Raw genomic sequence first — 18,678 nt, 5'->3', positions numbered from 1 at the left:
TTCGTTCACATAGATAATCAAGAGTTGACAGAATATAGATTTTCTTTTTAATGAAATATTAGATCAACATTGTGATTCCAAAATTCAAAATTGGTTTGCTGTAATAGAATTTTAACGTACAGATAAGTATATGGAGATTTAGACATGAAGCAAAGCTGATATCTAGTCTCTCTGTGTTGAATTAAAATTAAGAGAAGTGTTCTGAATAGAGTAAGTAAAAGGAGACTATAATCCTATCCTTATTGTTTTTTCTCTACTTAGCCTTGGATTGTTTTATTTTATTTTAGTAGTGGGGAGTAAATGATTTGAGTCTTTTGTTTTTCCCGGCAAGGGTGATTGAGATGTTTAGGATGAGTGAATTAAAGGATAATTGCTGCTTGATAGCAGGACAAAAGAAACAGAAGATCAGCAGCAATTCATCTCTTTTCTCAGATAGCATAAATCATTAGACAGTAAGCAGAGAAAACATTTACTGAGTAATATATTCTTGTAGATAATTTATTGTAACCAGATCATCAAAACTTCATTACTGTAGGCCATCCACCAGGGTAGAAAAATAGCAACTATGTTTAACAGTATTCACAGTGATGGGATTTACCTCTTTATTTTAACCTTTTTTAGAGGGAGATGGGAGAGACCACCTAATAGCTCAAATTTTTATTAAGCGAGTCCATATTATGGTGTATGATATTCAGTCACATTTTCTTACAAAAATTCATTGTTCCTACTACAAACTATATTTCTCTTTGTTATAGTAGAGTACACTAAATTTGCTGTTGTCATTACATACTGTTCAAGTGTGGAAATATTTTCCTTTCCTCCTATTTTCAATATTATCCTGGGCTCTGATGGAATATTTGTCAAGAGTGATCCAAAATTTTAAAAATGTTTAGAATTTTTTATTACAAAGTTAATACATATACTTATTCAATATATTAAGCTTATAAAATATGGAAATCTGTCAAGAAAATTAAATCACCTATATTACCAGTACGCTGCTAATACATTGGTGTATTTCTTTCAAGTCTTTTTGCAATGCTGGTAAAAACTTCTTTCATTTTAAACAGCATTGGAAACATACCTATATAAAATTTTGTATTGTGTTTTCATTTAATATTCTTTCAGGGTAATTTCCCAAAATTTTAACCATGTTTTGAAAACATGGTTTTAATGACTCCATAATATTTCTTTTTTTATTAAATTTATTGGAGTGACATTGGTTAATAAAATTACATAGGTTTCAAGTATACACTTCTATAATATATCATCTGTATATTGCATTGTAGAGGTAACTTTACCATAATATATTTAATCATTTATTTTTTATTGATGGAGATATTGTTTCCAATTTTTTGACATTATAAAATTGCCCTGTAATGATTAGTTATGTTTAGATTTGACTATTTCCTCTGGATGGGTTCCTAGAAGTAGATTATACTGAGTTAAAAATATGAATATTTTAAGACTTTTGATATACATGTATTGTAAAAATTTACATTTTCAAGCATTGGGTCAACTTATATTACTATTGGCTGTATATGAATGTACCTATTTTCCCCACACATTTGACAACTGAGTATTACCATTTATTAAAAATTGCTGATTTGGAAATCTTGCCATTCAAGACAACATGGATGGACTTTGAGGGCATTATGCTTGGTGAAGTAAGTCAGACAGAGAAAGACAAGTACCGTATGGTCTCACTTATATGTGGAATTTAAAAACAAAAACAAACTAAGCTCATAGTTAAGAAACCAGATTGGTGGTTGTTAGAGGTGGAGGACGGGAGTGGGTGAAGGGGGTAAAAAGGTACAAATTTCAAGTTATAAAACAAGTAAGTCATGGGGATGTAATTTACAGCATAGTAACTATAGTTAATAATACTGTATTGCATATTTGAAAATTGCTAAGATTGTAGATCTTAAAGTCCTCATCACAAGAAAAAAATTGGAACTATGTATGGTGATGGATGTTAACTAGACTTATTGTGGTGGTCATTTCACAATATATACAAATATCAAATTATTATGGTGTAGACATGAAACTAATGTTATATGTCAATTGTACCTCAATAAAAATTGCTGATTTGGTGGACTAAAGGTGTTATTTAAACTTTTTTATATGAATTTCTTGATTTGTGAAATGTCTCTTATTATTCTTATTTTTGTGCTGTAGTAGTCAGTTTCTTATTGAATTGTAGGAATAGATTCTTGACAGTTGTAAAATAATTAGATGCAATGAACATTACAAATATGAAATAGCGAAAAACAGTTGTTAATATTTAACACAGCCTCAGTCCATTTCTTACCAGAAGAAATTAAAAGTCACTTCCTACTTTCAAGTTTTTAGTTTATTTTTTGTTTATCATAGCAGAATAATCATAGTCTAAAAATCTTGTTTGTGTTTTTAGCTCCAGCAGATCTGCAGAATTCTGAGTGTTCATTTGTACTCTCTCCAGTGGATTAGCAAGAATTCCGGTAGGAGTTTATTTGTATACCAAGCTATCTGTATTGAAAGTAGAAAACGTGTTACAAGCCAGGTTTTGTGCACCATAATCACATTCAAATAAGAGCTCAGTTGTAGGGGTGTTGCTTAAATCATGGTATGTATACATTGGTTCTAAAGAACTATAATAGTTGATTTTTTATAAAATGTAACACAGAAGGATAAACTAGAAACTAATGAAAATAGAGGATGTATAGGAATGGGGAAGAGGAGATAGGGATAGAAACAGGATTTCTCTGAGTATACCTTTTAATACAGTTTTGACGTTCAGGCTATATAAATGTTTAAATACTCAAACATTAGAATTAAGCCACAAATAATGGGAAGAAAGACAAATGCTAAAATTGGATATCAACTGAAGCCAAACAAACTTGTGTAAGTTAGAACATCATGTAGTTCAGATAACATTTGAACATAGTGTTCCTGATGCTTCGTCCTTACTAGGATGTAATCCTAAAGATAAAAAGAACTGCAAAGAAATATTGAACTTTCTTAAAAAGTTTATTGTGAGTTTCAGAATTATGTTACATACTATAATATTACTGCCGTTTTATATATGTTGTAGGATAAAGCAAATGTATATTAGTGATTACAGGAACCAAAATTTTCATTGAAAGATGAAAGCGATATATTTTTCCTTTCCTTCTTTTATATTTGTATTGTAAATTTGAGTCGTAGTATGAATTCCTATTTCCTTGTTCTATATATGGAAAGGGCCAAGAAGCAATGACAGATAGCCCAGTACCCATGAGCACATCTAGCACCTAGATCTTGTTTGCTAAATACCGTTCCCATTAAAAGGAACAAGGCTTCTTGGGGAAATATTTGATCCCAGTTCTTAGGCAGGGAAAGTACATGGTGAGTTTGGGACTTCTAATGCCAGAAAACAAAAATTGTTCAAAGACTAATGAGGTTACACCAGGACACAAGATTGTGCTCAAATGGGTTTCTATTGGTCAAATTAAGATGTTTTGAACATCAAAAAGAATAATGACAGTATGTATTGTAATATACTTGTGTGTGGGGGAGAAACCCATGAGTCCACAGTGATACCAGAAAAAAAAGAGAGAGAAATGTGAGGTGCAAGGAAAAGGCTTTAGGGAAGCATGTCAGCTAATAATTGTAGAAGGAATGATAGAATTAGAGAACCACCATTAAAAATTTCAACAGAACACTTTTGTTAAGCTTATCCTGATCTTGAATTCTTTGCCTCATTTATAAAATGTTTCAACTGTCACTCATTTCTTGGCAGAAAAAAAAATGTTCTCAGGAAATGGACCAAATATACGTTACAAGTTATTGAGTTATTTAAAAAGACAGTTTTATTGATACATAATTTACATTACATAAATTTCACCCATTTTAATTGTATAATTTAATAAGGAAGTCACCATTTTGCAGTCCTAGCATATTGATTGTTTCAGGAAAGAGTCACCAATGAATACTAAAACCATTGAATTTAAGATCGTTGGGGAACAGGATATTTACATGGTGTCAGAAGTATCTCTCCATAGTTTACTTAAAAGTTCTAAAGGAGAAAAAGTACCTTTATAACAGAACTGTCTGACAAGTACCACTTTAATCAAGTGATAAAATTTAATATCACCAATAGTGGGATAACTTGACACTATGAGCCTATTGATAAGAATTATACAATATCACATATGTAGTATTCTTATCAAAAATGTTTAACCTAAATCTAAACGTAAGAAAATAATCAGACATTCTATGTGTGATACATTCTGAAAGGTAATGTAGTATTCTAATAAAAATGTCTAATTGAATCAAATCACAAGAAAATAGTCAGTTTATGTGTGAGACATTCTGAAATATAATTGACTTGGACTCTTCAAAAGGCAGTCATGGGAAACAAAAAAATTTAAAAAAAATTAAGGGGATTGTCTTAGAGTAAAAGGGATATAACAATCAAGTCTACCATGTTAACTTTGATTAGATACTGGATCCAAACCAAGAAGACATTATTTATAATAATTGGGGAAACTCGATATGGACTTTATAGTAAATGATGTTAAGGATTTTTATTTTCCTGCATGTGTTATTGTGGTTATGTATGGAAATGTTTTTATTCCTGGAAGCTGCATGCTACAATATTTAGAGAAGTGTCATATCTGTAGTTTTCTTTCAAGTGGTTCAGCCAAAACCATTTGTGAAGAGAAAGAGATTGAACAATTTGTAGCAAAATGGTAGCAGTGGGTTAATCTAGGTAAAAGGTGTACAAGTTTGTGATTTTTACAATTCTCTCAAGTTTTCTGTAGATTTAAAATAAAAGTTGGGGCAAAATCATTTTTATAGACTTTGCCTAAATATGGAATTTAATGAGACATCAATAATTGAGACAAATGGGGGCTAGTTAGCCATTCAAAGTTACTATTTTTAAAGATGTGGTATGAAAATTATACAAATTTTTTATATGGCATTCTAGATTCCTCATTCTCTGCATGAATATACGTCATCAACCATGAACTTCTTCAGCTTCTTTCCTTCTAGACCTCCCTATATCATCATCCATCTTTACTTCCTTCTCTCCTGTGTTAGAGGAAAAAAATGTCCTGTTCATTTCTAAACTGTGTTTAGAATCATCAGAGGGAGATTAAATTCTATATTGCTTTAGTATTAATTAGCTGCTGGGGAGAGGTTTCTAAGTCAGATAGATACAGGTTCAAGTCAAGGCATTACCTCTTAATGATAGTTGTGTGACCTGTTACTTAATCTAAGTCTATATACTCATTTTAAAAATGAGGGATAATATTTACCTTTTAGGGATTTTATAAAGATTAAAACAAGCAGCGTTGTACTTTCCTTGAGCAGTGCCTAGCCCATGGTTGGTGGTTAGTAAATTATAGTGGCACAACTGGTTATCAGAGTTTACTTTGTGTAGTAGAGAGAGAAAGACAGAGACAGAGAAGGGTCAAATGGTTCAAAGGTAGCTAATAAATTGGGTCTAGAGAAGGCAATTTTAGGTAGATTATCATTGAACACCACTTAACCTAGAGAAATTGTAAGAACAACTGAGATGTGGGAGACTACCAGTGGTTGGCAAACACTGAGGAATGAGATTATACAAAGTTTGACTGAGCTATCTGTTGCATATTTTCCTGCAATGAGCAATGCTTCTTGGGTGGAGTTGGAGGGGGAGGCATGTCAAAATGTAATTAGGGCTGTAAAAAAAGATTATAGTGATTTTTTTCTCCTTTGTCCAAAATGAAATCTCAAGGCTTTCGGGCAGTGTTTTCTTACTAATAAAATTAAGGTTGTTAGCTTGGCAAATAATTTATATAAATGAAAAAACTGTGTCCCACAGAGGTTAAATGACTTCCCTAGGAACACACAGCTAATCAGTAACAGAGCTAGGATGAGAATCCAAATTTCTTAATTACCGGAACAGTATTCTTTCTAATGGTATGCTCTTAAAAGAATTCTAATGTAGGCATCATTGGATATAAAAACAAATCATTTATTTATGTGTGTATTTATTTTAGTTAGTTTCAGGTGTACAAAACAATGTAATAGTTAGACATTTACACCCTTCACAAAGTGATAACCCCCTCCCCCCATCTACTACCCCTCTGACATCGTATACAGCTGTTACACTTCCATTGACTCTATTCCCTATTCTGTACTCCACATTCTATAACTATATATGTATTAAATTATAGTTGACATTCATTATTATTCAGCTTCAGCTTTAGGTGTGCCATACGATATGGATGGGACATAGAAACAAATCTTAATCATGTACCTAACAGTAGAAGACGAGGGTATGATAATGGTAGTACTTTGGGTGGGATGTAAGTTCTAGGTGTCTGGGTCAACTTCTCAGTCAACACTGTAAAACGAGTAAGACAATGGAGCGTAATGATGACTGGAAGTTACTTTTCTGCTAAAAATTCAGTTGAGCTAGAGAGGCGATGAGATCTCCTATAGGTTCTCAACTGAGACAACGGAGGCCATGATGAAGAATAGGAAAGGCCTGGGAATTCTTCATACTGTGGGCACCTTTTTGCTGTTCCCACACAAGGAAACTTCCCTTTTCACATCAGGAAATTACGTGATCAAGTAATGGACAGTGTCAGGGTTTAATGATTGTGTCTAAGCTATAGACACATGTCTAAGATATATATATATATATATATATATATATATATATATATATATATATATATATATATATATATATTACTGTTGGGGTGGTTTATTTTGCTTTGTAATAATTAATGGGATCAGGTCTGTTGGCATGGTCTGCGGTCTAAAGTTCAATTTTTCAATGAGTCCATTTATTCATAACCAAATAACAGTTATAAAAAACTAATACATGTGTTATCTTAACAATAGAAATAATATTTCTATTTAATTTTTAAAGGTTTTTATTAAAATAGAGCTAACATACGATGTTATATAATATTAAGTTTCAGGTATACACCATAGTTATTCAACATTTATATACCTAAAGAAGTGATCACCATGATAAGTCCAGCAACCATCTGACACTGTACTATGCTACCACAATATTATTTACTATATTCCCTATACTGTACATTACATCCCCATGACTTATTTGTTTTATACGTGGCAATTTGAAACTTTTGTTCGCCTCCACCTTTTTGCCCTTTTTTATCTTTTCAGTTACACTTGACATTTAATATTATTTTATATTAATATCAAGTGTACAGCATAGTGATTAGACATTTATATAATTGAAGAACTGAATCCCCCTGACTAGTCTAGTACCCACCAGGCACTATATAGAGTGGTTACTATATTCCCTATGCTTTACTTTATATTCCCATGTCTATTTTCTAACTACCAATTTGTACTTCTTAATGTCTTCACCTTTTTCACCTTTCCCCCAATCCCCTCCCATCTATTACCCTAATAAATATAGTACCCATCTGACACCATACATAGTTATTACAATATTATCGACTATATTCCTTATGCTATGCCCTACATCTCCACCACTACTTTGTTACAACTAATTTGTAATTCTCTATCAATTCCCCTTTTTCACCCACGCTTCTAACTTCCCTCCCATCCAGCAACCATCAAAATGTTCTCAGTATCTATAAGTCTGCCTCTGCCCTGCTTGTTGGTTTATTTTGTTCTTCAGATTTCACACATAAGCGAAATCACATTGCATTTGTCTTTCTGCTGTATATATGTACCACCTCCCTCTTTATCCACTCTTTCATCAACAGACACCCAGGCTGCCTCCAGATCTTGGCCATTGTAAACAATGCTGCAATGAACATATGGATGCACACATCCCATTGAAGTAGCATTCTGGGTTTATTTGGATAAATACCCAGAAGTGGGATTACTGGGTCTTTCTTTGTCTTTTGTTATAGCCTTTGTTTTAAAGTCTATTTTATCTGATATAAGTATTGCTACACCAGTTCTTTGTTTGTTTGTTTGTTTCCATTTTCACGAAATATCTTTTCCATCCATTTACTTTCAGTCTATGTGTGTCTTTTGATCTGAAGTGGGTCTCTTGTAGGCAGCATATGTAAGGGTCTTGTTTTCTTATCCATTCAGCTACCCTATCTTTTGATTGGAGCATTTATACCATTCGCATTATGGTGATTGACAGATATGTAGTTATTGCCATTTTATTATTCATTTAAAAATTTTTTTTGTTTTAAGAAAGTACCTCTAACATTCCTTGTAATACTAGTTTGATGGTGATGAACTCCTTTAGCTTTCTCTTGTCTGGGAAGCTCTTTATCTGTCCTTTAATTCTAAATGATAGCTTTGCTGGGTAGAGTAATCTTGGTTGTCGATCCTTGCTTTTCATCACTTTAAATATTTCCTGCCAATCTTTTCTGGACTGCAGTGTCTGTTGAGAAAGCAGCTGATATAGTCTTATGGGAGCTCCCTTGTAGGTAACTACCTGCTTTTGTCTTGCTGCTTTTAAGATTTTCTCTTTGTTTTTAACCTTTGATATTTTAATTATTTTGTGTCTTGCTGTGGCCCTGTTTGGGTTCATCTTGTTTGGGACTCTCTGTGGTTCCTGGGCTTGTATGTCTGTTTCCTTTGTCAGTTTAGGGAAGTTTTCTGTTATTATTTCTTCACATAAGTTTTCAGTTCTTTATTGTCTCTCTTTTTCTGGTACCCCTATGTTGCAAATGTTGGTATGCTTGATGTTGTCCCAGAGGCCCCTTAAACTATCCTCATTTTTTTGGATTCTTTTCTCTTTTTGTTGTTATGATTTGGTGTTCTCTGTCACCTTATCATTCATTCAAATCGCTGTTTTGATCCTCTGCTTCATCTAATCTACTATTGATTCCCTGTAATGTATTCTTCATTTCCATTATTGTAGTCTTTATTTCTTTTTTTTGGGGGGGGGGATGAGAAAGTTTGTATAATTATGTTTACAGCAGAATTTTAAAAGATAAGAGACAATACCACAAACACTTTAAAGCTAATACATTTTTAACTACATATGAAATTTTATAATTTCTAGAAAAATATAACTTTGCAAAACTTACTGAAACAAAAATGGGGGAACCAGATGTTATCTAGCAGAACAATAGATGCAAGTTACTGGACAAATGGACACTATTTGGCAATTATTGATAAAAATCAGTGGTCCATGTTAATATATTGTAATTTGCACCACTAAATCACACTATACTCTAAAACAACTCTACATGAGTTCATTAGTGTAGTGAAAATAATCTGTAATATATTTGGAAGAAATATCAAACAGCTTTATGACTTGAGGGTAGGAAACTTTTTTAATGAAAAAGGCAGTACACACTAATCATAACATAAATTGATGGATTGACTTGACTGCATGCAAACAGTCTTTTTTTTAATAAAAAAAACAAAAAAATAGTGAAAAAAAAAGAAATTACATATATGAACTGGGAATAGTTATTGGCAAATCAAAGGATTAGTATCTAGGTTATAGAAAGGAGTCTTATAAATCAATAAGTAAATGACAAACTGTAGGAAAGGGCAAAGATACAAATAGTCACATCTCATAAAAGGATAAACAAATTTGTGTTAAGTTAGGAAAAGATTGCTCTCTGTCATTAGTAATCAAGGAAATACAAATTAAGGCCCGAGTAAGCTACAGTTTTATATTACATTACAAAAATTTTTTGCTTAAAATACAAAGTTTAGGGAGGATGTGGAATGGAACAATAATAATATATACTCAATATTTGTAGGAAATAAATTTCAAGAACCCATTTTCGGAAAACAACTTTTCTGTATCCTGTGATGTTGATAGGCACACAGCCTTTGATACTGTCATCCTAGTTATATATACCCTAGGTTACCTTCTATGTGGCTATACCCAGAGATGTGAAACAGAGTGTTCCTAAGTGCATTGTTCGTAAAAGCCAAAACCGAATTAATGCAAATGTCCATTAGTTGCACAATGAAGAAATAAATCATAGCATTATCTCATACTTCAATTTAGTAGTGAGAATTCATTGAACTACAACTACAAGCAACAAAAATGGATACATCTTGGAAATAAATACTCAGTGAAAGGAGGTAGTTAAAGAAAGAGAAGGATAATACTATTTTTATAAAATTAAAAAACAATCAAAACTAGCTATACTCCATAAAGGCAAATATGTGTGGGGCAAAATATACACACCCACACAAACAGTGTTTGGGGAGTAATAGGAAATTTAGGGTAGGAATTCTGCATCAATATACAGCTAACATCAGTAATACTAATGTTCCACTCATGTTTTTTATGTTGGTTGGTGGACTTCTGTCCATGGGAATTTAATCAATCAATTCCTGTACATAATCCGAAAATTTTCTGTTAAAACTTTAAATTTATACCTTTCCTTCTGTGTGTGTGTGTTGTGTGTATTTCTTTTATATTATGTACACAAGATAGGTAAAACATTAAATAAATAAATGTTATGTCAGTTACAAAGTATATCTATTGATATGGAAATTATTCGGAATTTGTTAAAATGGTTTACAAAACAATATGCACAGCATCATTCTGTTCTGTGAAAATTTATAAAAATGTGTATGTGTAAAGCAAACTTTGAGACAAAACATGAAATATTTTGTTTCTTATTTGGGGGATTTGGGGATTGTTTTATGCTGTTTTTAATTTTTTTACTGCTTTCAATTTATTTTTCCTCAAATAATGCAGATTAATTCTAAAATAAGAAAAAAGGACATAAATATAAAATTTTGTATGTAAGAAAAAGATTAATCCTAGTAAAAAGAATTTTAAGCAATACAATGGAGGAACTGAGGCTAGAAACTAGGCTCAGGACTGTCTTAGAGAACTGGATTTAAAAAAATTTTTTTTATTACTTTCATGTGTAAAAAACACTGTAATAGTTAGACATTTATCATTTATACACCTCAAAAAGTGATAACCTCCCTCCCCCAATCTACTACCCCTCTGACATTGCATACAGCCATTACATTTCCACTGACTCTATGCCTTATGCTGTACTCCACTTATTGTGAATATATATGTGTATCTATATCTATATCTATAGCTATAATCTATCTATCTATATATACATATACATATACATATACATATACATATACATATACATATACATATACATATACATATACATATACATATACATATATAAAATTATAGTTGACATTCATTATTATTCAGCTTCAGGTGTACCGCAGTGATCAGGCATCTACAGCATCCCTGAAGTGGTCTCCCTAATAAGACAAGTGTCCATCGGATACCCTACAAAATCTTTACAACATTATTGATTATATTCCCTAAATTGACTTTCGTATCCCCGTGGCAATCTTGTGGTTACCGATTGTACTTTCTAATCCCCTCACCTTCCCCCTTATCCCCTCCCCCCTCCCATCTAGCAACCCTCAGTTTTTCCTCTATGTCCCTGAGACTGTTTCTGATTAGTTTGTTCATTTATTCTATTCTTTAGATTCCACATGTAAGTGAGATCATATGGTATTTGTCTTTCTCTGTCTGACGTATTTCACTTAGCAAAATGTTCTCTAGGTCCATCCATATTGTTGCCAATGGTAAAATTTTGTTCTTCTTTATGGCCGAGTAATACTCCATTGTATAAACGTACCACAGTTTCTTGATCCAGTCGTCTACCAGTGGGCATTTCGGTTGTTTCCATGTCTTGGCTATAGTGAATAGCACTGGAATAAACATAGAGGTGCATAGAATTTTTCAAATTAGCATTTAGGAATTCTCTAGATAGATACCCAACAGTCGAATTTCTGGGTCATAAGGTAGTTCCATTTTCAGTTTTTTGAGATACCTCCATACTGTTTTGCATAGTGGCTGCAGCAATCTGCAATCCCACCAACAGTGCACGAGGGTTCCCTTTTACGATAGCCATTTTGACTGGGGTGAGGTGGTATCTCATTGTGGTTTTTATTTGTGTTTCTCTAATGATTAGTGAGGTTGAGCATTTTTTCATATATCTGTTTGCCATCTGTAAGTCCTCTTTAGACAAATGTCTCCTCGTGTCCTCTGCCCATTTTTTAACTGGATTGTTTGATTTTTTGGTGTTGAGTTGAATGAGCTTTTTAAATAAATTTTGGATATTAACCCTTTATCAGATATATCATTGACAAATATCTTCTCCCATTCAGTACGCTCCCTTTTTGTTTTATTGATGGTTTCCTAAGCTGTAAAAAAACTTGTTAGTTTGACATAATCCCATATGTTTATTTTTTCTCTTACTTCCCTTGCCCAAGGAGATATAACAGTAAAAATCTTCCTCTGGGTAATGTCTGTAAAGTTTCTTCTATATTTTCTTCTAGGAGTTTTATGGTTTCAGATCTTACATTTAAGTCTTTCATCCATTTTGAATTTATTCTTGTATATGGTGTAAGGAGGTGGTCCACCTTCGTGTTTTTTTTTTTTTTCGTTTTTTTTTTGCATGTGTCTGTACAGGTTTCCCATCACCATTTACTGAATAGACTGTCTTTACCCCAACATAAATTCTTGCTTCCATTATCATAGATTAAATGATCATATAGGCACGAATTTCTTTCTGGGCTCTATATTCCTTTCCATTGATCTATGTGTCTGTTTTTATGTCAGTACCATGCTGTGTTGATTACTATAGGCTTTTTGTATAATTTGATGTCAGGTATCGTGATACCTCCCTTGTTCTTATTTCTCAAGATAGACAAGGCTGTCTAGGGTTTTTTATGGTTCCATATAAATATTAGGATTACATGTTCTATTTCTGTAAAAAATGTCCTTGGTAGTTTGATAGGAATTGCATTGAATCTCTATATTGCCTTAGGCAGTATGAAAATTTTAACGATACTAATTCTTCCTATCCATGTGCATGGTATGTGTTTCCATCTATTTGTATGTTTAATTTCTCTCTTCAGGCTCTTATAATTTTCTGAGTACAGGTCTTTTACTTCTTTGGTTAAATTTATTCCTAGGTATTTCATAGTCTTTGCAGCAAGTGTAAATGGGAGGGTTTTCTTAATTTCTCCTTCTGATATTTTATTATTGGTATATACAAATGCAACTGATTTCTGAATATTAATTTTGTATCCTCCTACTTTACTAAATTTATTTATCAGTTCTAGTAGTTTTTTGGTGGAGTCTTTGGTGTTCTCTCTATATAGTATCATGTCATCTGCATATAATGACAGTTTTACTTCCTTCTTACCAATTTGGATGCCTTTTATTTCTTTTTCTTGTATGATTGCTATGGCGAGAACTGCCAGAACTATTCTGAATTGATGGGGAGAAAGTGGGCAACCTTGCCTTGCTCCTGATCTTAAGGGGAATGATTTTAGCTTTTCCCCATTGAGTATGACATTAGCTGTGAGTTTATCATATAGGGCCTTTATTATGTTGAGATATGGTCCCTCTATTCCCACTTTCTTAAGAGTATTTATCATAAATGGCTGCTGGATTTTGTCAAATGCTTTTTCTGTATCTATTGATATGATCATATGGTTTCTATTTTTCATTTTGTTAATGTGATGTATCACATTAATTAATTTGCAGATGTTGAACCAACCTTGCATGCCAAGAATGAACCCAGAGTACTTAATCATGGTGTATGATCTTTTTAATGTATTACTGAATTCTGTTCACTAATATTTTGTTGAGGACTTTTGCATCTGTGTTCATTAGGGATATCAACCTGTAGTTGTCTTTTTTGTAATGTTTTTGTCTGATTTTGGGATCAGTGTGATAGTGGCCTCATAAAAAGTCTTTGAGAGCCTTCCTTCGCTCTGGATTTTTGGAATAGTTTGAGGAGAATAGGTGATAATTCTTTTGTGAATGTTTCGTAAGGTTCTACTGTAAAACCATCTGGTCCAGGGCTTTTATTTGTTGTGAGCTTGTTGATTACTCCTTCAGTTTTCCTGGTAGTTATCAGTCTATTCAGGTTTTCTGTTTCTTCTTGAGTTAGCCTTGGAAGGTTTTATCCTTTTAGAAAATTTTGGATTTCTTCCACATTGTCCAATTTGTTGGTATATAGTTGCTCAGTAAGTTCTTAAATTTTTTTGTATTTCTGTAGTGTGTGGGGCCACTTCTCTTTCATTTCTGATTTTATTAATTTGGGTCCTCTCTCTCTCTCACTTTTTTTTTTTATGAGTCTGGCTAAAGGTTTGTCGATTTTGTTTATCTTCTTGAAAAACCAACTCTTGGATTCATTGATCTTTGGTATAGTTTTTTTGGTCTCTATTTAATTTATTTCTACTCTCATCTTTATTATCTCCTTCCTTGTACTTCCTTTGGACTTGTTTCGCAGTTCTTTTTCCAAATCCCTTAAATATAAGGAAAACCTGTTGATTTGAGAGTTTTCTTGTTTCTTTAGGTAGGCCTGCATTGTTATGAATTTCCCTCTTAGGACTGCTTTTGCTGAATCCCATAGATTTTGGTTCGTCGTGTTTTCATTTTCGTTTGTCTCGAGGTATCTTTTGATTTCTTCCTTGATCTCATTGTTCACCCATTCATTATTTAGTAACATGTTATTCAGCCTCCATGTATTTGTGTGTCTCCCAATTTTTTCCTGTAGTCGATTTCTAATTTCATGCACTGTGGTCAGAGAAGACACTTGGTATGATTTCAATTTTCTTAAATTTATTGAGACTTGTTTTGTTGCCTAACATGTGGTCTGTCTTGGGAAATGTTCCATGTTCACTTGAGAAGAACGTGTGTTCTCCAGCTTTGGGGTAAAATGCTCTGAAAATATCGATTATATACACTGGTCCAATGTGTCCTTTAAGGCCACTGTTTCCATATTTATTTTCCGTCTCAAAGACCTGTCCCTTGTTGTCAGTGGTGTGTTGAAGTCCCCTACTATGATAGTGTTACTGTTCATCTCTGTCTTATGTTAGTCAATATCTGTTTTTATATTTTTAGGTGCTCCTATGTTGGGTGCTTAGATGTTTACTAGGGTTATGTCCTCTTGTCGGATCGATCCCTTTATTATTATATAGTGCCCATCTTTGTCTTTTAATATATTCTTCCTTTTAAAGTCTATTTTTTCAGATATAAGTATTGCTACTCCAGATGTTTTTCTCATTTCCATTTGCATCAAATATCTTACTCCAACCCTTCACTTTCAGCCTGTGTGTGTCTTTTGATCTGAGGTGAGTCCATTGAATACAGCATGTGTTTCTTATCCATTCAACCACCCTATGCTTTTGTTTGGAGCATTTATTCCATTTACATTTAAAGTGATTATTGATAGGTACACAGTTATTGCCATTTTGTTATTTGTATTTGTGATCTTCAGTAGTTAGATTGTTTTCATCTTCTGTTTACAGAAGCCCTTTTAACGTTTCCTGCATTGCTGGCTTGGTGGTAATGAATTCCTTTAGCTTATTATTTACTGGGAAGCTCTTTATCTCACCTTCAATTTTAAATGATACCCTCGCTGGATAAAGCAATCTAGGTTGTAGGCCTTTGTTTTCCATCACTTTGAATACCTCCTACCACTCCCTTCTGGCCTGCAAAGTTTCTGTAGAGAAATCATTTGATAGTCTTATAGGAGTTCCCTTGTATGTAACCCATTGCCTTTCTCTTGCTGCTTTTAGGATTCTCTCTTTGTCTTTAACCTTTGCCATTTTAACTATAATGTGTCTTGGTGTGGGCTTGTTTGGATTCATCTTGGTTGGAACTCTCTGCACTTCCTGGGCTTGTATGTAGTACCAGGTTAGGGAAGTTTTCAGTCATTATTACTTCAAATATGTTCTCAATCCCTTGTTCCCTCTCTTCGCCTTCTGGTATTCCTATGATGGACATATTATTGCACTTCATATTATCCCAGAAGTCTCCTAAACCATTTTCATTGTGTGTTTGTTTGTTTGTTTGTTTTTCTTTTGTTGTTCCGCTTGGGTGATCTCTGCTTACTTGTCTTCTAAATTGCTGATTCGATCCTCTGCCTTGTTTAACCTGCTGGTAATTCCTTCAAGTGTGTTCTTTATTTCAGTTATTGTATTCTTCAGTTCTAACTGGTTGTTCTTTATGTGTTCTTTATCCTTCTTTATATCATCAATAAGCTCCTTAAACATTCTCATCATCAGTGTTCTGAATTCTGTCTCTGATAGGTTGGTTATCTCTATTTCATTTGGCTCCCATTCTGGAGGTTTCTTCTGTTCCTTTATTTGGGGCATGTTTCTTTGTTTCCCCATTCTGGCTGACTCTCTGTGTTTGCTTCGATGTATTAGGTAGATCCCCCAGGGTTCTTGGTTTTTGCTGGGTTATTTTATGTAGTATGTGTCCTTTATACTTGACTTGCACCGCTTCCCTATTCTCCTGTGTGTGTGCTCCAAAGGTGACCCTTGTGTTGTGTACATTCTGTTAAAGTTGGTCTTTAATTGCTTTTGGCTTTTCAGTAGATGGGATTGCCTCCTAGGCTGACTAGTTGTGAGCACTGGCTGTACCCACAGTGGATGAGCTGCTGCGTGAGGGATGACTGCTCAGATGAGGCTTGGCCCCTATGGGCTTCTGTGCCTGTAGAGAATTCCCTTTGGGTGTGTCACTTGTAGGTAATACTCTGATTTGGTCTGGAGTTGGCCTCTGGATGTGTTTACTCTTGTGCCTCTTGGACTGGGCCCTGGTGTAGGGCATTTCAGAACAAAACAAATCCACAAGTACAAGAGCAACAATAATAACAACAAAGAAAAAAAACAGATATACTCACATGTAAAAACAACTGATAACCCACACTCAACTCAGGAAAAATATCAAAGAAAAAAAACAGCAGCGCCAGTCTTGGCTTATGCCCACCAAACAATCTCCAGGTGGTCCTCTGCTGTACAAAGCCTCCTCTGTGTCTTGTGGAGGCAAAGACGGCTACCTGGCACCCAGAGGGTCCCTGGAACTGCAGTTTTAGATGAGTGGTGCTATAGTGTGTGGATGGTAGTTTTTACAAAGTCAGTGCAGTTTCTGCTCTTGCCTGCACATAACCCGTGCTGAGAGCACCACAGCCAGCCACTGGGAAGTGGGTTTATTCCCTTTGCCCAGGTCTCCTGAGTCTTAGGGCAGTTCTTCAGTCGGGGGTGTGGAAGATGCAAGATTTCTGAGCTGCTAAAAGTCCAGAGGTGCCTCTGCCACCTGCTGTTGACCTCTGTGTGTGTCTCTATAGCTATAATTGTCCTGCGCTGCAGCCCAGAAAACGTGTGGGCTGGGAAGAGAAGTGTCTTCTGTCCCCTATTCTCTAGGTCACAGCTGTGAAGTGGCTTTTTCTAGGTCCTGAGCACTATAACTCCTCTGTCATCTGACGCTGCTCTTCAGTTCAGGGACAAGCTTGAGACTCTGGAAGGGCGAATATAGGATTGCCGTGGTAGAATGAGGGGAGGGGCCCAGGTATGGAGTTTGCCTTTTGTCTTTTTTGTCTGACTTAGGGCCCAGCTGGAGATCTCAGCTGAGGTTACTGTCTCCAAGCTGGATATGCTGCTCTCTGGGCAGGAGAGATCAGCTATGAGACACAGAGAAAGAGCCCACTTCCTGGCTCTTGTGATCTCTGTTCTGTGTCCTGAGGACCCTGTGTCCCTGCAGCCACAGATGCGGTCCGCGTCTCTGCACTGCTCCCTTCCCTCTTCCCTTGCTTGCCCTGTTTGCCCACCTTCCAGTGATCCTCCTACAAGGCTCTTAGCTGTTCTGTGTGATGAGCAGAAAGTCCTTTGATGGGTTATTGATGTTCAATTTGTGGTAAGTTCCGGAGGAGAACTCAAGAAGACCACCTCGCTGCCGCCATTCCTATTACGTCAGTTACTGAGAATTAGATTTTGAACTAGTTTTTATATCTGACTGGTTCTTTTTTAGGTTTTCTATCTCCATTTTTATGTTTCCTGTCTCTTTGTTGATGTTCACCTTGAGATCATCGAACATCCTTACAATCAGTGTTTTGAATTCTGCATCTGGTAGATTGCTTGTCTCCATTTTGTTTAGTTCTCTTTTTGGAGCTTTGTTCTGTTCTTTCATTTGGGACATATTTCTTTGTCTCCCCATTTTGGCTGCTTCCCTGTGTTTGTTTTTATGTATTAGGTAGAGCTGCTATGTCTCCTGGTCTTAGTAGAATGGCCTTATGTAGTAGGTGTCCTGTGGGGCCCAGTGGCACAGTCTCCCATGTCACCTGAGCTGGGTACTCCAGATGTGTCCCTTGTGTGGGGGTGTGTGCCCTCCTATTGTAGTTGAGCCTTGGTTGCTGTTTGTGTATCAGTGAGTGGGATTGACCTCAGTCTGATTGGTTGTGAGGACTGGCTGTGACTACGGGTGGAGGAGCTGTTGTGTAAGGGATGACCCTACGGAGCAGGAATCATTTTAGCAGGTTTCTGGTGCCTAGCCAGTCTGCCCTTTTGGGTATGTAGTCCTTGGAGGCAGCCAAGTGATTCTCCATCTCAGTCCAAAGCTGGCCACCTGGCGTACCAGCCTCCAGGCCTCCTAGCAGGGGCTCTTCTGCAGACCAAGTTAAGCCACAGTCTGTGCCCTGCCCGGGGTCACCTGGAATGAGCCACAAAGCAATCCACAAATGACTGCCAACTCTGCTGGTATTGGAGGTGCCTGGGAGAGGCCAAGCTCGGCATCAAGGCTGCTACCACCAATGCCAGGCTTGAGGTTACTCAGCAAATGGTACGGGGCATGCCAATGCTAGATGCTGCTTGTTTGGTGTTTGTGAACCTTTGAAAGATTTTAGGAAAGTCCCCAGCATGAGCCAAGACAGG

General features: G+C 35.2%; 1 long non-coding RNA gene across 1 annotated transcript in view; it reads left to right on the top strand.

Annotated features, from left to right (window-relative positions):
* Window positions 1-18,678, top strand: part of LOC148754660 (uncharacterized) — a 45,715-nt gene that overhangs the window by 16,290 nt on the left and 10,747 nt on the right. Inside the window, exon 6 of the long non-coding RNA XR_016020033.1 lies at window positions 2,411-2,477. This is a non-coding gene — a long non-coding RNA (uncharacterized LOC148754660). The remainder of the gene's footprint in view (window positions 1-2,410; window positions 2,478-18,678) is intronic.

Source organism: Rhinolophus sinicus, chromosome 18 (assembly GCF_057876585.1).
Source record: "Rhinolophus sinicus isolate RSI-liver-muscle chromosome 18, RSI-T2T, whole genome shotgun sequence".
Taxonomy (NCBI): Eukaryota; Metazoa; Chordata; class Mammalia; order Chiroptera; family Rhinolophidae; genus Rhinolophus; species Rhinolophus sinicus.
This window is presented reverse-complemented; position numbering and strand designations above follow the sequence as displayed.